The sequence below is a fragment of the Vidua chalybeata genome, chromosome 3, assembly GCF_026979565.1.
Source record: "Vidua chalybeata isolate OUT-0048 chromosome 3, bVidCha1 merged haplotype, whole genome shotgun sequence".
In the NCBI taxonomy this organism is placed as follows: domain Eukaryota; kingdom Metazoa; phylum Chordata; class Aves; order Passeriformes; family Viduidae; genus Vidua; species Vidua chalybeata.
Window position 1 is genome coordinate 76,971,442 of NC_071532.1, and position 23,812 is coordinate 76,995,253.

The window sequence follows — 23,812 nt, forward strand, 5'->3', positions numbered from 1 at the left end:
AGGGTCCTCTGACACATCGCATTGTGCCCTCATACCTGCACATCGCCAGTGTTGTTACCATGGTAAATTTTATAGATAAGTTCACATCAGTAAAATTGAAAAGCACTTTGATTCAGAAAGTGAAATGTTTTGATGAGATCCCATGCTTAGTAATTCCAGCGAGTGCGCTTGTTAAAGCGGGTGAGTCAGAAATGGAAATGCAAAGCATTTCTCTGAACGGTGGCCGGAAATTAGCTTTGAAAACTGAAACACAGCCCCAGCCGCAGTTTTATCTATTTACCTAACAATTTTAGATCTGTGAAAATCCCTTTGTCTTTGGGATACGTTTTGATTCCTCTCTTGTAGTGCTGGTGCGATCCTTAAGCTGGGTAATCAGCCAGTACTGAGAGGACCATCTTGGTGTGTCTGACTTTTTTGGTTTAAAAAATTGAGTGTTGTGTTAGCGGCTTCATTGCCTCTGGTGCTGCCATATTCTGTCATGGCTTGCGGTGCAATTTGGTGGAAATATAAGTCAGGATGGGATGCTGTAGTATTTGAGTTAATGTAACACTGAGGAAGAAAACCAGGGGAATTGAGTGGAGTCACTCAGCTGCTTATTACCCAATGCATAAGTTGTGTGTATAGATATAGATATAGATATAGATATAGATATAGATATAGATATAGATATAGATATAGATAGATGTATGTATGTATGTAGGTATATATATAGCACTTGGGGCTATCTGACTGTTCTGGCACAAAATCTCCTCCCTTTGGGGCTGGCTGCTACCCAGCTTAGCATGGAGAGGCTTCAGTGGTCACAAGCTCCTCTGTTTGTCAGGACATAGCCCTCCATCTGTAGGGAGAGGGCAGAAGGGGGTCATGAGTGTTTTCATGTTAGTAGTGGTTGTCTTGCTGTGAAAAATCTTTAAAATCAGCGTATTGAGTGATAGATAGCAACACCCTTTTCCTCATCCTGCACCTTTCTTCTCTACTGACATCTTGGTACCTCTTGCTTATCCTTGCTGGAAGCTTTGAACTTGTCACTCAGCCTTAGACAGCGTAGGGACTGACTGCTTTTCTGGCAGCTGTAGTGTGGTCTGAGGCCCATCAATGTAAATCATGGTGGAGGAGGACAAAGTAATAGATGTGTTTAAAGGACTTGTAATTCCCACGGCAAGGCTGGTAAAATAGAGCTCATTTCAAAGAGAAGGCGGTTTGGTGATTTTTCTTAATTACTGTTTACCTAAATAAATAAATAATGCATATTCATGGCTTTAACTAGAGTAAGTTGCGTTGAAATGTTTACCTCTCCCGAGGATAGTTATTAAGGGTGGGGTGTGGGGTGCAGCAATTAATAATAAAACATTTAGATGAGATTACAGAATGTTCTGATTGGAATAGTAAACATTATGCTAGAAATAAAAGCAAATAAACAAAGCTGTCTTGAATTAAAAAAAAATACTATGCTATCTGAAGAATCATGCTGAACAGAAGCAATTTGGGTGAAGGGGCCATACCCTTGGAGTTCTTCAGTATCACAGGGAGGCTTCTCCAGTCTAAAAAGCATCCCTGTGGAAGAAAGCCCCTCATTCCCAGTCTGGAAAAAAGATGATACAAATATTGCTGTCCACACAGGTTAGTGTGGCAGATATAACACCTGTCAGCACCACTTTGAGGCTGGGGTCCATTGATTCTTTAACAGTGCAACGGAGAGCATTTCACCTGCTTATATCACTAGTAAATAAAACCTTCATTGGTATTATGAACCTCCTCCCTCCTCATTTTGCCATTCCTTTGAACGAAATTCTTTGCTCAGCTGAGAGTTTGAAATTTGGACTCATCCTTTCATATCTTGTGGCTGTGGTTCTTTATCTGGTTAATCAGATCAAAGAGAGCCAGTGATGTGTTCAAAGATTCTTGTGACAGCTGTGTACCATTAGGCTGAATGATTAAAAAACCCCCATAACTGTAGTTTAGCGCAGTAAATACAGATTGGTCTTTCAGTTTAACATACAGTTGCAGGCAAACTGAGCCTTTAAAAGACCTGCTGCTTTAACTCTATGCAGAAAAAGCTGGTTTGCCCTGAGCCCCACCTGCCTCCAGCTGTTTTGGGTCAGCAGAGGAGTGTGGTCATGCAATGGGTGTATCTGTCCTGTTGCATTAGGCTGGGGATTAAAAAGAAAACGGGATGGGCAGAAAGTAGGTAGGGAGCATCAAGGTAGCCTGTGGGGACTCAAAGCTCCTTGTGCAGCTGGGGTGGGCTGTCTTTTCTCATCGAGCTGTCCCTTTGCAAGCTGCTGTCCTTTCTGGGCTGTTTCCTAACTTGGACATCTTTTGGGCGTGAAGGTTTCCAGACCCCCTCATCTAGACCAAATTGGTCCCCTCTAAAGTAGCTTCACAAGTGCTAGGATGCTTGCTGGCAGCTAGCACACCCAGCGTGCTGCTGGCATGTCTCCTGGACTCCCTATCATCTAGAAACCAAAAAGCAGCTTCTCTTTGACTGGAAGTGTGGTCTGACTGCTAGCTGTGGTGGAGTCTTTGCTCGTGTCAATCACTAGTGCGAGTCCCTGGCTGTTCTCTGAAACAGAGCAACGCGTTGAGGAACAAGCACTGGTGCGGGTTGGCTGTCTTGTTCCCAGCACAGGCAGAGGGAATGTGCCACTGACTTTGGTGCTTGTGAGGCATCTTCACAGCTGTTTTCTTCTGGCTGATAAATTTCCCTCAACCACATTTTGCTTCTCACTTCAATGGATAAACCTTTTCCATGACCCATCTGCCTGCTCTGCAGGATCTGTGAGTGGTGTCTGTATCCCAGAAGATAAGGATGTTAATAGTGGCACAAGATGTCCTGTTGGTCCATCTCCCCTGTAGCAGAGTGGTGTGGTTTTATAAACATGGTGCATTTTTCCTATTGGAAGAATCATTCTGGGCTACAGACAAGATTTCTCTGGAGCAGAAATACCCATTTCTATCTTCACCTTCTTTTTCCTAAGGGTCTCTGGGAGTTCCAGCTGCATGCCTTCTGGCAAAGCCAGCAGCAGCAAAGCTGCCAGAGCCTCGTGCAGGGTTTTGCAGGTTAAGAACATGTTGCACACACGGAGTGTACAGCACAGTAAACCTGATATCAGCTCACAACTAATTATCTCTGTATAAAAATTCCCCTGCTCACCGTTTTGCCGTTAGAGGCTCACTGGTAAGATTTATGACTCTGGCTAGAATGAAGTACCATTTCCTTTTTCTCAGCATTACTGTGCGTGGTCTCTCTGGCTTTTCTTGTTAAAAAGACCTGAGTTCACCCAAGAAGGAACATATTTTTGAACCTCTTTCCCATCACCATTCTCCTTTTCTCTTTTTTATATTTTTAACAACCACTGAAGATCACCCACAAAACAATTTCATGTCTTTTGACTTTTCCCTGCTTGGAGTGAAGGTGGAGACAGAGAAGATAAGAGGCAGCTCCTTCATGGGAGATGCAGCATTTGCCCACTTTCAGCCCTACTACAGTTGCACAGGCAAGATGTGTACATCCATCAGCATGGGCTCCCTCTACATAGTTTGGTGAGCAACTATTGTGTCCAGGATTTATATGAGCTAAAGGATAATTTCCTCACTTCATGCTGTAACATGGGGGACCACCTGTACAGCTGGAGAAAAAACTGTTTCTCCTGCCCTTATGTTGCACGCGTATGTCCTCATTTGACAGGATGATTAAAATGAGACCACTGACTGAACTTTCTGAACTTGCAAGTGCATGGCTGGCTTCATCCTAAATCACCTTAAAATTAGTTTGTGTGACACTGTAAGGCAGTTGGGGGTTTTCCTGAGTGCAGAGGGAAAAAAGGGAGCAATGTTGAGCTGCTGCCATCTCTTCCCAGTTGCAGTTAGATGTAGTTATTTTTGTATTAGAGCTTGGAGGAAAACCGGTAGAGATGCCAGATAAACCTCCCCAAAACAAACATTTGTGTTAATACTTAAATATTGTTCATCTTTCACAGCATTCACTTATCTGTTTCCCACATGCTGAACCTTATGGGAAGTTTTTGTGGTTGACTGGCCTGTTCTTTCATTCTGTATGTTAACTGTTTTCTCAATTTGCAATTTTTAAAAGAAATCAGCAGTAAAAGTCTGACTGTGATAATCATTCAACATGGGAACATCTTTTTGCATGACAGGGGTGTGGTTTTGGGGGTCACATGTGTTGGGTCAGGAGTCTTGGAGCATTAACCCAGTGAGCTGTGTCATTTCATGATGACCTGGGAAGCATTCTTATCCAAGACAACCAGCACTGGCTAGTCTGGTATCATCTTCCAAACATGCTGGACTAAGGGGCAGCAGTTTCATCCTCATCACTGAACCATCTCATTTTCTCCTGTTCACATGTGTGTTAACCATAATTTCCAGCCTTTAAGGGGAAATAAGCTAGGTGTCTGAATTTTCATCAGATCTGACACAAAGTATTAGGCTGTGGCTTTTGCTGTCTATTGGTTTTACTGCGTAGAACATAAATATTCAGCTCATGTCATCGGATAAGGTTGCTGGGGAGGGGGTTTTTCTCACAGAATATATTAACTTTCCTTTCACACCTAGCCATTCTTTCATGAGTCATAACCCCAAGATAAAATAAAATTTTCGATGGTGGCTTTAAGTCAAGTATATTCCAACAAGAAAATCACTCAGGTTTTACATAAAAAGATTTACAAGTTCCTGTGGCAGTACTCTTGAACTGCAGCCTTATGCCTTCTAGCCACAGACCTAACTGCAACCAGAGGATGAGGAAGGGTGGAAAATTCCCCTGTGCACATTCCCCAGTTTCTCTGAAGGTTTTCTGTTTAAGCCTGGTTGGTTTTGTTAGGTGCAGCTAGTGAAAATCCAGTTTTCAGACTCTGGAGCACTCCAGGGTAGCAGCAGCTGCCTTCCCCTGCAGCCAGTCAGCCAGCAATGGTTGTCTTGAAGCTTCTCCTGGTGACTTCAGTCACAGTTTCTAGCTAAGGTGGTTCCTCACATAGTTTTGTTATTATCTGAGGGAATCACTCCATCTCATCTCCTCTGACTGTTGACACACTTCACCCAGATAGGGATGCACTGCAGAGCTGGTCCTCACCCTGGGATGGGTGGGTACCTCCCTGTTTGTGGTCCACACCTCCTTGGTTGTGTTAGTTTTCTGCATCTCACCTCTGGACACTGGGAAAGAAGCTGCTGTGCCCTTCTGACTCCTGTTTTGGCTGCCTCTGGTTAAACAGTGCATGTGGGAACAAGCAGGAGTGATAGATGAGCATGTTCTTTCCCTTTGGAAGAATTACACAGGTTATTATGAGGAAATTAGGTGCACTGAGGGTGAAGCAGACCATGTCTGTTTTGTGACATAGGTATCGATATCATCTTGAGTTTAATTTACAGATCTCAGGGAAAGATCATGCATTAGATGTCAGGAGCACTGCAAATGTCTTCTCAGCCTCAGGCGACCCTTCAAGCTACAAATGTTCCAGTGAAGCTATTTCAACCAGAAGGAAATTACACACAAAACGTAAGGAAAACACGTTTGCTGATCTGTGATGGTATTGCATGTAACAAAGCAGGGTCCTTGACTTCACTGGGATCAATTTGTGTAAGTAGCATCATTGCTACTTACATATTTGTGTAAGTAGCATCATTGCAGTCCACCAGGTGAGGCACTGCTTCAGAAAACACCAGCTCTATTTGCACACCTCTATATTGCCACCTCTCCTGGCTCACAGGTGCTCAGCGTTCCTTAATATTTTTCCTCCTGTCCACATCTGAGAGAAGCTCACCAACTGGTCTCCTCTGTGGGTCAATTTTACTTAGCCCTCATTTTACCCACCTATCTGAACATCAGGATAAACAACCCCCTGTGTATTTGTTGCATTTGTTGATTTCTTGCTCACTTCCCTCATGGCCCACCCAGCATCTCCAGTTTTCTTGAGCATGACTGCACAATTTTCTGTGTCTGAAACATCTTTCATGATAAGTGGAGTAATACCCAGGTACATTCATCATGCCCTTCTCAATTCACCTTTCTTGGTTTGTTTGTTGCAAACAGAAGAACTTGCCAGTTTTCCACTTTAAGCATTAAAACCCTGTTAAAAACAAAACCTCTCCTTTGAAAACTCTCTCTGTATAACAAAAATCCAAACTGGAAAGCGTTTATTGAAGCAAAAGATTTTTCAACTTCATGCATTCTTCTGCCAGTTAGAGTGTCTTGGTGTGTCTTCCTTTACATTTGCATTCCTCAATGATAATTTCAGCTGCCAGGCAATACTGGAAGCCATCGGAAAGGGGGAGAAAAAAGGTAACCTGGTTCAAAAATGTACAAAAGGTTGTTAAATAATATAAGATTTTTTTTTTAAATCAAGCAGATTTACAAAGTGCAGTTGGAAGTATTGTTATTTTTCTAGATTTCTTTGCAAGCTGTTAAGGCAGATGCTTCTTTTGAGAATAAATATAAGGTTTTCTTGCAACCTCCAAGACTGCAGGAGCTGGTTCTTCGAGCTGGTTCTTCAAGCTGGTGTAGGACAGTGATTTTGTGGCCTCTCATGACCCTGTTAAGTGATGGCCCACATGTGCAGGTCTGTGCTGAGAGCTGAGACCTTGATGTGAGCAAGCCTTGGAGCAGAGAGTACATCTTATCCTGCCTAAGATCCAGCTCTTCCTAATGCTGTAAACCTGGCTGATCAGCCTGTTAAACTGCTCAACTTCCTCTTCAGTAGGTGCACCATTAGCTCTTCATGGGAATTCAGTTTTTATGTATTCCTGTAAGTCTGCAGCTGTAGTAACAGCTTTGCCTTTAATAATTTGTCTGTTTCAGGAAAAGTCTTTTGTCAGATGGAAAGCATGAAGAAGCCCTCGTGCTGAGCATAGGCAGGGGTTAAGTTTCATTCTACCCTAAGCTGACCCCTGGGCAGAGAGATTCCTGCTTTAGTCTTTTAGATCATGTGTAAAACCTGATGCTGGCTGGATCATCCTGCATAGGGCAAGAATATCTGGGGAACATGGGGAGAGGTATGGAGTGAGACATTTGCAGAAGGGAATGAAATGTTTGGGATGCAGCCTCATGCTTTCTACAGCAGTGAACATCAATCAGACCTTCTCAGAAAAGCTTCAGTGGTGCTGAAAGTCTCCTTTCCCCCTCTCCCACCCTCCATACCCCCTTTTTTTCTCTTGTTTCTCTATTCCCAACTTCTGTTTATTCTCTTTTTCCACTGATATGCCATGGCATGTGCAATTTTTGCTCAGGAAACTAAGTTATCCTTGAAAATACAGAGACTTCCCTGGTTTTAGTCCTTTGGCCATTGAGTAAGCAGCAGTTATTTTTGTTCTACCAGTGATTTATGACTGAACAGACTTAGAGTTTATATTTTTAGGTTTATAGGCAATTTAAATAATGTATATTTGTGACCATAAATATTTGGTACTCTTACAGTCTGTCAATGAATGTTATGCCCAATTGGAAAAACCTGTATAAACTGAAGAGACACAAGCATTGTGTTCCTAGCACAGCCTTGTAATTCTTTTCAAGTACCTAATTAAGTAATCCTTAAAGGTAGCAAGAATTTGAGCATCTGTTGGTAAACCATCTAGAAGGGTGCCATCCAGAGGAAATAACCTGCTTTCCATAAGTGAACCAATTTTCCACAAGACTTGGAGTAAAATGCAGTAGGATCACTGCTCAGGAAATATTGAACTTTTTTTACCAGGAGCAGCATACTTAGAAAAATAACCACCAATTCTCTCTCATTTGCACTGTATTTTGGTTTTATTTTTCCCTCCACTTTTTTATGGAGTCATAAACAGGCATTAGTCATAATATATAGACATAGCAGACATCTCTTGAGAAACCAGAATTTTTTACTGACAAGTTAATTTTGCAAGTTTTTAAAAAATAAGAGTAGATTTTTAAAAGATCTAAACTTTAGGGGTTTATTTTCCTCTTCCTCACCTCCCCCTTTATCTAGCTTTAGTTTGTGGTAATTCTGCAGACACAGCCTTTGCAGTGATCCTGTGAAGACAGATACATGCCACTGCTTGTACTGCTGCTGTCCCCTTCTGTTCAAAAGAAAACCATCTTCCTTTCCACTCCCACTTGCCAACTTCACTCAAGTAAATAGCAGTTAAGCATTCCAATGTTTTTTTCCAGGAAAACAGTAAAATGTTGGGCACTACCAAGTTGAAAACCTCAACTTGAGAACCCCTGTAGCTTAAAGCTAATTACTTCTCCTTCCACAAGTATTTCCTCCTCAACCACTTCAGAGTGTGACCGCTTCCTTGATAGATGGGGGAAGCCTTTTCCAGAGTCTGGGATTGGGATTGTGCTCACTGTGGGATCTGGGCTGTGTGGTGATGCTGGGACTTGGCTGCTGGGGGTTTCAGCCCCCCCCCAGCCCCTTGGCCCCAGCTCTGCTCTCACCAGCCTTCCCCATGCCAGAGTGCCTCCCCTCCAGGGACTGAGCCCTGAGCCCCTTGCAGAGAGGTGACAGCGCAGTGAATTTTCTGTGGGCAGATGAACATTTCATTCTCTCTCCAATTTTCTTTTGACATGGACTGGCATGACAGGTAGCTTTGCTTTAGGGTGGCTGCAGGGTTACAACACACATCGCATCAACCCAGAGATACCAAATTACGCTGATGGTGTTTCTTCTCTGAAGCTCACCAGAATAAAGGAGAAACAAAGGAACAAATTTTGTGTTCCTAACCTAAATTCCTTGATAAAATAAATTCAAAGCTTTGACAAAAGCCAGTATTAATTATTATTTAAAGCCTACTAGATAAATTTGCTGGTTTTGTTATAACTCCTTTCTGATGTGATGTGCAGTTTCATAGAACCACAGGGTGATTTAGGTTGAGCTTTAAAGCTTATCTGGTTCCAACCCATCTGCCCTGGGAAGGGACAACTATCACTAGACCAGGTTGCTCAAAGCCCAATCCAGCCTTGGCCTAGAACACTTCTAGGGATGGAGCATCCACAGCTTCTCTGTGCAACCTGCTCCAGTGCCTCACCACCATCACAGCAAAGAATTCCTTTGTATGTATGCATAACAATGCACATACCTGTGGTGTGATGTGGTAGAATAATCACAGAAATATTAGTTTGTCTGTTCAGTAATTCTTTTCAGGGGCCTCATACTATACAAATGAAAGGAAAACATGGTCTTTGTAGGAAGGTATCTGCAACTTAAAGCTTTGAGGAAGTGTGAAATGGCTATAAAGTAATTGTCATGTTTGGCATAAAGATCTTCTATATTAAAGAAAAAAGATGACCCAACATGTTTTGTAGAATCAGAAGGAAAAAAGAAAGAGGTGTTTGTAAAGATTCAGTGCTTGATTCTTTTTCATTCGTGCCTTTATTTTATTTTAGGTTGCTCCAACTGAGGTGCCAGAACACTGCCCTACAGAACTTTGGAGGGTTACTTCTTAATGGATTGCTGCAGCCTTTTAATTTCTCCATTGATCCTGTTCCCTGCATCGTGAGAACATTTCAGCCAGCACAGAACCTAGAAAAGTTACATGTAAGTCATGAGTCCAATTCCTTTCTATTTAAAAAAAAAAAAAAAAAAAAAAAAAAAAAAAAAAAAATCTTGGGAAGGCAAGGTAGAGGCAGTAAATATCACACTTTAGAAAAACACCGTAAAAGCTGTAATTCAACTGCAAACATTAGGTGGTGAATAAATTGTTATTGAAGTAGTTACTTGCTTTTTTAACCTAAATAGTGATTGTCATTTTGACAGCTTTTCTAAGTGTTCTGCTACTAGGGTAAACCATAGTGAGAAGTACTTAAAATAGCTCTGTTCGCCCCATTGCTCTAACTGCGCTTTGTTTTTCTCTGCAACGGGCTGCGTGTGTGTACACTTACCTCGGTGTTCTCTGCCAAAGCTGCACGTGCTCCACGTGAGTTTGGAGGCCATCATCTGCCCAACAGGACTGCAGGCACCCTTCTATTTGTCCCATGATAAAGTCTATATGCTTCTCCTTTCGGGTTCCTGGAGTATTTCCCTTGGAGGAGCCCTGGTGCTGCTTCATCCTTCAGCCTCCTGCTCCAAAAGGCTCTGTAAGCATCAGAAGTATCTTCACTGCTACCTCCAGCTCCTTCCAGGTGGAATCAGTGCTCCACCTGACTGTAGGAGGGTAAAGAAAGCTGTGCATAGATCTACTAGGGACAGATTGAGGGGACTGCAGATCCCTTCCTAACTTCTCAGCTGGAGTAGTAGTCCCCTGTGCTTGTTGTGCTTTGATATTTCACCCAAGATGGGGAGCAGCTTATGATCTTGTGCACGTATTTCATCCCTGATACCACGATGACTGAGTCTTCCTCTGAAACATTCCATAGCACAGTCTGGCATAGAATCAGTGGGGAGAAACTGGTCTGACCCTTTGCAGTTTGTCAGCAGTTCTAACCCCAATTCTGGTTTCTGAGGTAGAAGAAGCTTCTGGACCACTACAAGGATGGCATGGATGTGATGGTCTGTGCTCTGTGGAGGGTGGGACACTCCAGAGCTGGCAAGTTTTGGGAAAGGCTTGAGCACAACTTATTTTAATCAATTTTTAAAACAAAACCAAATCACTTTGTGGTTAAGAGGTTTTTATCTTTGGGATGCTGTTATAGAGCAACTTGGCAAAAGGAGGTAATGCAAAATTGTGGTTCACAGTGTGGCACAGTGCACGTTACCAGCCTTGTTTGTTCACTGCAGGAACAAATGCATATGATGCAGTTTAGTCAGAACAGGTCAGTGAAGCAGACCACACCTTACTGGTCAGTTTTTCTTGAATGCTTATTAATACCATTTTTAATATTTGGAACTGATCTGTATGTAATACTATTCCTGAAAAAAATATGAATTTTTTGGAACCTAAGCATTTACATTAGAAATATACCTTTATTTGAAGCACTTTATTTGCTTATGTGACTTTAAGAGTTTTACTAAAAAAAAGAAAAGTCTACTGCAAAAGGAGGATTGTGTTTTTTAATGTATATAGAAATTCAGTTTTTACAGAGAGGAATTTTTTTTTCTGGTGTGATAAGTATCAGCAAAAACAATGGTGAAGTCGTAGGCAGTGGAGAAAGTCTGAGTAGTAACAGAATTCACTGTCAAAGAGGCCTTACAAGGTGTGAGTTTGATTTCATTTTCCAAAAAAGGGAGAGTGTTGCCATTTCCTTAAGGGTCTGGCAGTCTCTGGTGCAGTTATTAATCAAATCCCCCTTAGCAAGAATCGTCTGACTACAGGAAAATTTTGGATCTGGCTTGAAATTTGTTTTTAGTGCTTGTCTTAGGGAAGAAGACTTGAAAATATGAGTTGTAACAGCTAGGCAAGTGGAAAAAGCTTGTTTTTCATTAGTCCTACTTAGCATTATTCCCATGATGTTTGAAAGCCTTATTCACAGTTTTTTGCAGGCTTTTCTCATGATGTTTGAAAAGCTTATCATTAGGCATCTTGCAAATTCACTATTTAAAACACATCTAGATGAACTAACTTCAAAAATATCATCCTTATTGGGAGACTTGAAAAAGCAGACAAAAATGGGAAAGAAAAAAACCTCTCTCATTCTAATAAATGCATGGGAAGTTTTCTCTTGCTTTTTGCTGTGCAACAAATAATCAGACATCTCCTTTTCAAGAAACAAAATCGTGTCTGAGGACCAAATGAACTTGAAAACCAGTATGAGGATATAAGAGCCATCATCAAATCTGTGCCTTTCCTTTTTTTTTTTCTTTCTTCTTTCTCTTTTAACTGTGGTTATGTGCTTGAGCTATGCATAATTTTTAAAACATGGTGTGTACTATAGCTCCTAGAAAACCCATGCATCACCTGACAGGCTGTTGGCTGGGGTTGCACCCGTCATGTGTGCAGATCCACGCCGGCACAGGTAGACATGAGGGCAAGCTGCCCATTGCTTATTTGATTTCTCTGTTTCCCATTGTCTGGCTGGTTTTGATGACAGACTCTGCTTGCAACAATTACCTCGTTATAGCAATTTCCATAGAAAGAAGCAGACTTTCACTTGTTAATTAGCCCTGCTGGAAAGAGCAGTTGCACAAGGTTGACCCATCTGTAACAACTGTATTCTTGTTGCTTTTCCCAGGGTGCAGTGGGATAAATAAGTATGCCTTCCCCCCTTCCATTTATTATATTGTTTCTATAATACTACTAGGATGCTGATGGATAAAATCTCTATTAAAATAGTACTTACTGATGTGTAGGTTCAAAGCAGAATGTCCCTTGCTTGTTCTAATGGAGCATATTGCAAAACCTTCTTATGTGTCAAGGTAGTAAAGAAAAACCCATTTCTCCAGGTTCTCTGGGAATTAATCCTGGGTAGGTTAGACTGAGTGTGTTGTAATGTGGGAGAACAGCAGTCAGGGAGAAGCTGTGCTCTCTGCTGAGAGGCTCTCTCCATTTGTTATCCCAAACAGTCAGGAATGACAGAGAATGCACAGAGCTGTGTCTTGGAGCAGCTGCTGGGGCAGGGCTGCTGGCATCCAAGTGGAGACAGGTGACTATTCCTAGCAGTATCCATACTCTCACATTTCTCATTTTGTTTTAGCTTTGTGTGTTTTCCTTTAAAAGCAGCAAAAATAACATCCCAATCAATGTCCTTCTGCATCTCGTCAAAAGAAGGACCTGGTGGTTGGTACTGCTTATCCAATGTTGTGAATTCAGCAAGGGCCCGTAAGTGGTTTAAACAGGATAAAAAAATAAGGCAACCCGAAATTCATAAAGTTCTGTCCAGAAATGTTATATTTGCTAGGTATGAGTTCTTCAGAGTATTTAAAAAAAAATTAGAAAAATTTCTTGAAATCTATCCTATGCCCATCTCTAGGCAGATGTAAATAATGTAAAATTTTAAATATGCAGATATTGGTGGTTAAACGTCTGTCACCCGCCTACCACCACAGCCTTGGAAAAATGTAATTTTTTTTTTAATCTGTGCTTAAAGGTCAGATAACAGAATTCAGAACAAAAGCAGATTTCTGAAGGCAAAATTGAATCACTTTGGATATTGACTTACCAAACACTCCTAATCATCGGTAGCAAACCCTCTTCTCAAGTGCCAAGACCATACCTGAGGACATTGACAGGTTTACCTTACTGGATGAGAGATGTGGCCGTGTCTGCATTTCGTGATTTTTCTCGTACATTTTCCTGTTGTTGTGCTGTTTTCATAGGGGCGAAGGCACTTTCTTACCCATTTTATGGTACTGGTGTATCAGGACTTTGTACCTCGTGCCACCAGTGTGTGGAATGTCTCCTGCCTCGGGGACCTTCACAACCTCCCATGGCATCCGGTCCATCGACCACTGCTAGCAGCTCTGTGTCAGTCCCTCGATGTGATCAGGTGCTTCTCAGCACTGTCAGTGCTTCCGTACCTCAGCCAGGCTGGTGGCCAGGGACAGCTTTCGATACAAACACATCTGCTGACTAAATATCACTTTATTTCTATGAGACGATGTGTCTGTATATATAAAAATGAAACATATATATTTATAAAAGTTTATATATGTTTATGAAACATGTATATTTATATATAAAATATATAAAAATATATATTTATATATATTATAAAACTTATATTTATATGTAAGTATACGATTTATAAAATAAAATAAGTATCTAGACGAATATATGTCCTGAAAAGTGCTGGTGTGGCTTCAGGCAGGATGCCTGCACGTGCACACATGTGTGAGTGGTGAGCCAGTGTCTCTTCCTGGATGTTTCTGCACAAGCCCCCGGTGTTGGAGACATCCCCATCCAGGCAGACGCAGTGACTGCGAGCTGTGTGGCTGGGAGGAACTCTTGTCGTGTTTTGCTGTTAACAGCAGCAGAGGACAGCAGAGTTTTATGCAGTGTCGTGTGCCATCTGAACCCCAATGACTCTGACACCTCTCGCCTTGCTGCCATTGAGCGCAGGTTTGTTTGTCCGTCACCCCAGCGGTGCCACGGGTTGCGTGGGCATGCAGCATCATTGATCTGTTTACTCGCCATTCCCCACGTGGCCGCCGTGTTGTGGCGAGGACTTTTATTTTTTACTGTGGCAGGTGACAGCACGGGGGTGTGTGTGTGGGTGTGTGGGGGTGTGTGTGTGTGTGTGAGCCCAAGAGGCTGAGTCACAGCCCTCCCTCCACCCAGGGCCAGCAGCACTTCCCCTTTTCCGGTGGGGTGAGATGCCAGCCCATCTCCACAGGTCATCTTACCAGCCTGTACATTGCGTTTTTTTGGTTTTTTTGCAGAAAAGCCTGAGAGATGGTGGCAGCAAGACCAACTTTCTCTATAACCCAAACCAGTGAAAAGTAAAATCCATCTCACCACATCAGTTTTGTTTTCACTGCTGGCTCAACCTCTCCTCTCCCTCTGGCAGAGCCCTGCACAGTCATTCAGTGCCCGGCTTGGGGGTGGTGTGGTTGTTAGCTCAGTGGTGTATGACCCATTTATTTTCATAACACTTAGATACCCGTGCTTCTGCAGCATTCAGCACACAGGTCCTGCGACCTAAATCCTCGGCAGAAAAGTGCACACCCGATTCCAGCGGCGTGCGTGGAGAGCAGCCAGCTCTGCCCTTGCCTTGTCAGGAGCTGCAGGAAGGTGGTGTGCTTTTGGGTCTAGCAGGCAATTGATGAGCGAGGTCAGGTAAAGGTACATTTTTCTGGAGCCAGCACTTTGCCTTCGATCATTTAGTTAAGTATTGATTGCTAGCTGGTAGGACATGTTTCCCGTTACGATGTACAAAGAGTTGAGACGTAAAAGCGTTGTATTGGATTGTTTTCCTCGCTATAATAACCTGCACTTTCCGCGACAGCAAGATGATTAATGGTACAAAATTGTTCACTCTCAACATCTCCAGACATGGCATCACCCTCGTGTTGGGTCTGGTCTTAAGATGGACCTTTTTCCCTTTATTTCTTTTTTACTCAGTTAGTTGAATTCGTTTTCTGCGGGATTTCAGATGATAATTAGGTTTATGCTTGTGTTACTTTCTGTAAAATGGAAAGAATCGGGCATAGGACAAACAGGAGAGTAAACTGGCATCGCATAGACCTGAGAGTTTTAGGTATAAAATTAAACAGTAATTTGCAAAGTGACTTCAAGTAAAGTGGATTTAAACACAATGAAATCATCCTTGACAGCAATTTGTTTGAAGTTCTTCTACTGTTATGAGTGTAAAGGGATTTTTTTTTAAATTGCCAGTTTCTGGGTAGAGTATTCAGCATAATTTCTCAGGTAAGTGAAGCATTAACTCCTTGTACCTCAGTAGTTTGGGCAGTGGGGGAAGAAACTGAGAGTTAGCGGGAAGCACCTTCTCTCCTTCATCATTTGAAAATCAGTCAGTGGTCAGCTAACATAGAGAAGGACTTTACCAGGGACACTGGTACTGGGAAAAATGTATGAAAATCCAGCAGAATCCTGGACAGTAGATAGGCACAGCATGTGAAAAGTTGTCTTCAATGTTTCACAGAATATAATGGCACTCTAGATATAAACTGGAAAAAAAGTAACAGCAACTAGCTACTTTGCATTCCTTGTTCAGATGAGCCATGAGTTTTGCAGCTTTTACATTTATATACTTTTGCTGTAGGTGTTGGAAGTGTGGGTGGCCACGAAAAAGCAGTGGTTACAATAAGATTTTCCATTTATTGCCCTTTGTGTACAACTAAAAATAAGATTCAAATGCTTCAGCATTTGTGGAGCAAGCATAATAGTTCTCTGAGCTCTGATGACTGGCTTGCCTGCAGCTTCAGCTCTGTCTGGTGGGTGAGTCCCAGGTTTTAATGCTTGTAAATCGGTCTGTGTTGGAAGGAGAGTCAGAGCTTACTTGTGGTGTGGTCTGGCTGTGTTAATTCATCAACTTTCTGGAAAAAAAAAGAAAAAGTAGTTAGGCTTAGTACATAAGTTAAAGGTGGTGATGAAAGAATTTTGGAAACAGAATTGTTCTGCTGCCTGGAAAAAGCAGCTTTGGAGAGGACTGAAAGATCTTTAAAGTCAAAACTTTCAAAACTTCATTGGTGTACCTTGAATTGTTGATCCAGAACTTCATCTTCTGGCAAAGAAAAAGCAAAGGAGGAAAAAAAAAAAATCTATATAAATCTGCTGACCTTGAGAAACAAATTCTCAGGGTTAACTTTTGGCAGATAAAATCTTTTTGGCTTGCTTTTTTAGGGTGACTGTTGAAATACACTATGTGATGCTTTTCCAGGTAGTTGCACTGGTTAGGAATCCACTAAACCAGTTGCGGTATCTTGAACTACTAAATGTGTTCTGACCACATTAATTGATATGTCAGCTTGTGGCCAAGAGAAATATTAAAGAGAGATGTCAGTATATGCAGGGAAATTCATAACTTCATGGTGTCAGCTTTGGTGCTGTCCCAGCTTCACTCATTAAGTAGCTGTGGCATTTCCAGAGAATGAGTGTGCCTGTGCATGTCAGGCTTCTCAGTCTGATGTCATTCTTGTGATGGATGAGAGGAGAGAACATCTATCCAAGAGCTACAGGACCCGAGGTAGAAGCTAAAAACTTGCTCTCTGCTGTGTGGCAGCTTAAGCATCACTGCTGTCTTGTCGATTCGTGACCTTCCCAGCTTTGCCAGGCTTTGCAGGGTAGCAGAGGTGTTGGTCTTGAGAACTGGGCTTTATAAGACAATAGGTTTTCACTCTGACTAACACCACGTGGTACAGAGGATGTGGGGTGCTGGGGACACTTAGAGGTACACGCGCTTGTTCCATGGGCTAGTCATGCTGTCAGAGGTAAGTCTTTCATTAGGCAATATGAAATCCCTTTAAATTAGCTTGGTGTAGTCCCCCCTCTCCTCCTAGGAGAGCTCAGAGCCTGTCATTGCTACCTTACTTTTGCCTTTTTGCTGAAATGCTCCTTTCTGCTTTTACATCTGTGCCTGCTCGTTGGACCAGCTCTTGCCTTGATACAAAGTACAAATGGCAAGAGACATGATGCAGTAATCAAGACTTCAGATATTTAAGATGGGAACGGGCAAAACTTCAGCAATTATTAGTTTCCCCCACGGTGGTTGCTGCAGGGAATTACCTCTGTTATAATCACCTGCATATCTCAGTCCTGTAGGTGCCCAGATGCTGACAAGGGGCGTAACCATTTGCTGTAATATTCTTCTGTGGAATTTTCCCTTTTTCGGTACAGTTGTAGAGGTGTTTTTTTTTCTCCCCACCCACCCTTCTTTTTCTGCTGCCGTGCCTGCTGCAGGTAAGTTCAAACCTGATGGCTTTGAAGATAATGACGGGAGAGAGTGCAACGTGTGCGTCATGTGGCAGCGGCACTCCTGCGCCGATCGCTGCTGCTGTGCCTTCCAGCAGGATGAGACATGCTGGACTCTTCCAGGGGTATCGCCACACAGGCTATTTTTAGAGATGGCACATGGGGTGCATTGTGCAACTATCAGTGCCCACTGCTGTGCTCTTCATTTTTTTCCTTGTATGGTGATGAGGTTTTTAAGGTGTTTGCCTTTCTCTTGAAGAGGTAGAAGGATCTCTTTTTGATTTTTTTAACTACTTACAGAGCTGCTCTGGGGAATCTGTAGCATTATCTTTTTGGTACACAGTTTGAAGGGAACAGTCCTACATGTGGCCGCTAAATGAGGATTAGTGCAAGTGACACAAACAATGTGGTTGTGATTTTCAGCTGAAGAGCTCTAACAACCTTTTGGGTTGCAGAGCAGAACTGCTACCTTGGGAAACCCCCAGCTTGTTTTTGGCTTTTTTTTTTTTTTTTTTTAACTTTACCACAGAAAACAAGCTGTACTCAGGCATTTTTGCAGTTGTCATAAACTCTTTCCGTGGCTCTCATCCTCTGGAGTCCTTTGAAGAGCCACCTCATGCTGTACTGTGAGACGGTGACAGGAGCAGATGCTTTGGGATGTGGTGCAGCCTCACAGTGGGAGCAGAGCTGGACACAGAAGTTGACTGGTGGCTTCTGTCCATCGCTGCTGGAGGTGCAGGGCTGGCCAGTCACAGGCTCCTTATCGCATTGCTCAAATAATGCAAAAACATTAGCAATGGAGATTTGCTGTAATGGTGTATTTTAAGTGTGTCTCTGCTCTGCCAGCTTCACTTCTAATGCACTCGGTTAAGGAATGCTTTGGAGGTTGCTGCTAATGGATGGATCTCTCAGAAAATAGGAATTCTGAAATAAGATTGACACTTTGGAGTGAGAAATATAAATCTAATGAGAGTATTTCAGCAGAGGTTTGTAATTAGGGATGAATGGAGGGAATTTGTACGCACAGTCTGCAGAAGGGCACAATGGAAGGTGAAATTGCACCCTCTGTGCTGAATGAGGGATGAAAGCCAATGTATCAGTGTCATGGCATGACAGTGTAGAGTATAAATGATACTGTCACTGAGTGCTGCAGAAGGTATCAAGGGAATTCCACTCCAGTAAATTACATTACTTAGACAGACCTGAAGGCATTGTGTCTGAATGATTGGAGGGAAAAAAGGCTGTCAGCACAAAGCAGAAGATATTAAAGAACAACTGGCTGCAGGCTTGGAAAGCAGTTTTTTTTTTTCTGATGTTTACCATGCAAAGCTTTTCAGATGCTATTTAAATTTCTTTTTTGGTTGAATTACAAATGTACTGATGTAGTAAAAGTACTTTTTGAGGTGGCGTTTGGAGTGGATACCAGCCTGCAGCAAAAGGTGTGAGCATGCACATATCCCATTTTTTCATTAGGAATTGGGACTTCTTCAGACTTGAGAAAAATCTAGTCATGTGTTCCCAGCTTAAGCATTGATTTTTAATGCATTGCTTCATTTCACTAAGGACTTCCTTTTTGGCCTGGATTTTGCTTGTGGGGCAATTCTAGCATGAATTTGTAGAGAGATATGGGTTGTAACTGTTCTCAGTAGCAGTGAGAGGCTGGACTGTGGTGAGGAGCAGCAGATCACGGGACACAAACTTTAAGGTCTCCTTTAGAGGTGTGGTGAGGTCCATGATGTGGGCAGGTAGGAGCGTGATGTCATGGTGACAATGCCACAAAAATCCAGAGACTTACCCTTTCAGCATGTATGCACTAATGTAACACAGCGTGTTCCTCACACTGTTCTGCCTTTTGCCCACCAAACCCCACTGCTAATGCTGGTCCCAGCCACAGTGATGGTGTTGAGTAGAACAGTTATTTCTCACAGTTTTATTCTCTGTAACGACCTACTACATCCACCCGCACAGGGACAGTACCTTAGTGACGGGTTTAGCTGCTTCTCTGTCTCTGACCTCACACACAGACAACACCTACAAGCTCCTGTAATTTCCTAGTTTGCTCATGGGTGAGACAGCCAAGCTCCCACAGTTCTCCCAAACTGCTGCTTTATCAAAAGCATCTGTTCCCCGAAGATGCTGTGTTTCATCCTGTGGTACATAGTAAGCTCTGCTTATCTTGGGGCTTCTTGTAAAACTTCAGCAGTCTTTGTCCTTCTCAAAAACATACTTTCCCACTTGCCTACTCATAAAAAGCATCACCAAAAGTGCATGCTATAAGTAATGATAAGGGAGCAGGCTCCATTCCTCCTTTTCAAAACTTGATCTTTGGCAAAGCCCACACAAAGCAGGAAGATGGACCTGCAGCACAGTTTTAGCAGTCCTTAGAACAGGCTTCTCCACATGGACATGGTGATTCAAGTTGTGGGAGTGTTAACCAGGAAATCTGGCCAAACTGAAGGGTGCTGACTCTAGGAAGATAGAAGTTCAAACTCTCCCATGGAAAGGTTTAAGCCCCTACAGCCTGTAGCTGGAAACCAAAGCATCAAACCCACAAACTGTGTGGAAAAGCAGTCAGGCATATGTGGAAAAGAAGTTGCCCTGTGTGGGATGGGATTCAATAGTAGAGCAATTTACTCTACTGATGGGTCCTGATCATAGCCAGAGGTGAGTGGGAGGAAGCAAAGTACAATTTCTGTCTATACCTCCTGCATTAGAACTGGGTTGGAGTAGTCCAGGGTGTAGGACTCTGTCTGTCTGTCTGTCTGTCTGTCTGTCTGTCTGTCTGGATAAAAAAGTGATTTCAGACATTAGAAATGTAAAGTTTGTCCTTAGACTGTCATTGTCATGGAAAACTACTATGCCTGCTGGAGCACCCGTTCATAGTAGGATTAAAAATCTGCTGTCACTCACTTTTCCTGTGGTATTTTGTGTCAAAAGCTGGCATTTTGACATATCTGATTTTTTCATGTTGGGAAAGCAAATGCTTTTTTCTTCTATTTAGTGTTATTTCTCTGGTCATGATCAAGCTGTGTTTTCAAAATGTGGTTCTCTGCAGTCATCCATTAATCCACAGAAAGTCTATTAGTTCTCACAGCCCTAGCTACTCATATGAGGCCATTTTGCTCTTCCCATGCTTGGTCCTGCAGTATGAATGCCTATAACCAGCACCTGTGAAGTCACCAGGGCCACTCGGAGGAGTGATAGGGGCAAAACTGGAATTCAAATGCTACAAAGTAGTGTGATTGCAAGTATGGGATAGAGCAGGAGAAGGAATGACTGAACTATGCCTTGGGGAGGACTGGGAGCCTAACCAGTATTGCTTTAACTGAGAGAGATATTAATCCTGCTCAGTCAGATTGGCATCCCCTGGCAAATGTATTTTGTTGTGTAAATGGCTCCCTGTGGTCCCAGAAGACTATCACTATCTCTTCTTATCTTGTACAGTGGATTTCTAAATAATCACTCTTGGTGCAGGAAAGCTGTGGTTTAGTAAGTGCAGCTTGCTAACGAGTCAGTGGTTTAATCTTAATTCTCACTCCTCGTGCTTTTGATAACACAGGGCTATAAAGTTTGACATTGTAGATTCTTCTCTATAAATTCTGATTTGCTTGCCAAAAAATCAGCCTATTATTTTCAATTCCCCTCTTATCATTAGTGTTATTAAACTGACGATTGATGTGTAAAAACTGCCATTTGCATGAAGTTCACAAAACTGCAATAAAAGACACTTTTGTTCTGACTTGGTAAGGAAAGAGAAAAAAAAGAAGCTAAATAATGCTAGTTCTAACAGCAGAGATGTTCATATAAAGACATGTTCTGAACAATAAGATCGTTTATCCATGTATGACATAAATACATCGGAATTTAAATTATGAGAGATCTTGTGAAATGCAGCAAAACGCACACCACTGGCATTGTGAAGTTTCCCTTCTCTAAAGCCCTGTTCTCAGGGAAAAGCAGCTTTACTTTTGCTTTGAAAATCCATTATCATAAGCCTTTTTTAAAAAAACGTTTGTCGTAGTGCAATATTAAAGCAATTTTATACCCTAGGAGCAGTTCTTTCGTAAGGTAAAATGCAATCCCATGTGTGTATGTAATTGCAGTTTATAATACTTCTCACAGCCCTAATTTTCCCAAAATTAAGAAAACCACTAACCTTTTTAGGCTTTCCTTTTCCTAATTGTTTTTTGTTCTCCCTGTCTTTCTTCCACAAAATATTCTTTTTTTAAAATCCCTGCTCAGGAGAAAAAAAAAAAAAAAAAGGCACAGAACACTCTCTGGATTCATTGCAAAATACTGCTTGAAGGAAGCATTTTAAAAGTTTAGGTTAAAAAGTTTCTGCTTTTTTCAAACTACATGGGTGACACTGCTATTTTGGGAGACCATACCATCTGCTTGTTAACCAAAAAGCCGGGAAGATATTCCTAGTTCTAGAATAGGTTTTTGGGTTGATTCCACATAAAATTCCCAACTGTGTTTGCCCCCTCTATAAGCTAAGGAGAACAAGGCCACTCATCTCTTCCACCAACACAGCTCCCAAGGTGAAGATGCTCAGCTTGTGGTCCTGAGTAAGATATGGTTGTTCACAACAGGAACAATCCATTGAGAAGTGTGAGGTCCCTAATTCTTCCCTGCAAGTGTTCATGTCACAAAAGCTGTGACAAGGAGTAAAAGATCAATATAGTGCCCATCCCCTGATGTGCCACGGGTGACTACTACCTGTGGATGAAGAAGAAGATGTTTGGGGGAGACTTGGTTGGGTTCTGTTGGAGGAGCTGAGTTTTTGTTTGTGTTAGAGTAAGAAATAGGGAGGACACACTTTCTGGGGTTTGCTTGGTTTGGGGGCGGGCGGGGGGAAGGCAGAAGGACAAGGTTTCCTGGCCCACAGATCACACATATGCCAGGTAATGCAGGTGGAAAAATTGCAGGAGCTTGAGAGGACAGTAAGATTGTCCTTCCCTAGGTGGACAGGAATGGCAGGACTTGTAGTGCCGATGGATTGAAGGAAAAGGTTGACATGAGTAGGAGCAAGGTGGAGTCTATGCTATGTATTTTGTCTGGTGAGTCTGCGGAAATGGCACAATGGAACATGAAAATGTGAGAAGACATTACTGCAGTCCTCCATAGGTGATGAAGACATTTGTCTGAGACAGGAGAGATTTAAGTCTATATTATATTGCTGGAGTATCTGCAAATACATACGTATCATCGTTACAGTATCTTCCTGACTGGCAAAATGTTTCATCCAATCTCTGTTGACAGAAAAGATTGCCTACTGATAATTGCTTTGCTTAAGTGTCTGATAATATGCCAGAAATGAGAGCATTCTCTGTTAGGTCATCTTTAATTATGCATGTACCACCTGTCAGCTTTAAATCTGGAGAAGATTAGTTTTCTCATTGGATTTAGAATAGGGAAGAAAGCCTTCAACAAGAGGACTAGGCTGTTGCAAACAGTGTCTATGGGGGAGTTTCACAAGCAGTCTCCTCATCATCCCTAGTCATGGATACCACTGTTGGCACATGCAGAAATATTTGAAATATTGCCTAAGCTTGCTGCCGTAGTGATGGGTTTCACAGGAAGAGGATTTCAGACCATCTGTTGCGTTTTCGAGTTTTCATTTTTCCCCATACCGTTGGGAGAGGGAGTGCTGAGGTGGGGGAGGACACGTGGCAAGTCGTGGCTCCTTTGGCAGTGCTGGGGGGAAATCCCCCCCAAAAGCCATGTGAGGGGCTTATTCACTTGCCACTGGTGAAAGCACATAATAAAACTGGTCAGGCCAGTACAGACATCACAATTTAATAGGAAATTAAGGGCTCAAAAGACTAAAAAATTATGAGGATGGGTGCTTTGCAGAAAACCCTAACAGGGAGAGATGGTAAAGATCTCTGAGGATATTAAATTAACAGGGTTGCCATTACCAAGCCTACTTAGGATATTAAAAATTATATTGGAGAATAAATTTATCTTTGTTCAGAGTGGAGATGCAGTAATTGTTTGGGAATAGTTGAAGGGATTTTCAGTTCATGGGAGAATACTAGCTGTTTATTTGGTACAGTAATAGATTTTAGAAATCTCATTGGTTTTCTGGTCTCCTTTACTCCAGGGCAGTGTGGTTGAAATGCATCATTTGCACCAGAAAACAGAAAAGGTCTTTGTTAAGCTTCTCACCTGCTTTTGGCAGAAGAGAACACCGTTTGAACTGTCAAATGTTGCTCCTGCTGCTCCTTGCCTATGTATCTGAGTGGCCAGTGCTTCTCCCTCTCTGCAATTTTGGTTTTCCAGTTTCTGTCATCACTGCCTCAGCTCCTGGAAAGAATTCCTCAGTTATACTGGTTAGCTGACACTGATCGTTTTTCCTGGTAATACCTTCAGCCAGAGCTATTTCTGAAAATCTGGGATTTGGAACAGTAGGTCAATTTGTAAAACAACGAGCGAAGAGGGACAGATGGCTGTGGATACGAGAGCATGTTTCTGTTCATCTCCATTTGGCTTTTGCTGATGCTTCGTTGTTGCGCGAGCATTTGAGGCTGTCGCTTTGCATTGGTTAAGTGGTTGCTGCTCCTTTGCTTGAAAGACTGGCCTGTGACACTTGTCA

At 42.3% G+C, this 23,812-nt stretch overlaps 1 protein-coding gene across 1 annotated transcript in view; it reads left to right on the forward strand.

The window, feature by feature from the left end:
* The window catches only part of BACH2 (BTB domain and CNC homolog 2), a 180,548-nt gene that overhangs the window by 93,855 nt on the left and 62,881 nt on the right, over positions 1-23,812 (forward strand). Inside the window, exon 4 of the mRNA XM_053939311.1 lies at positions 9,356-9,506. The gene's annotated coding sequence lies outside the window, so the exon portion shown is untranslated. The remainder of the gene's footprint in view (positions 1-9,355; positions 9,507-23,812) is intronic.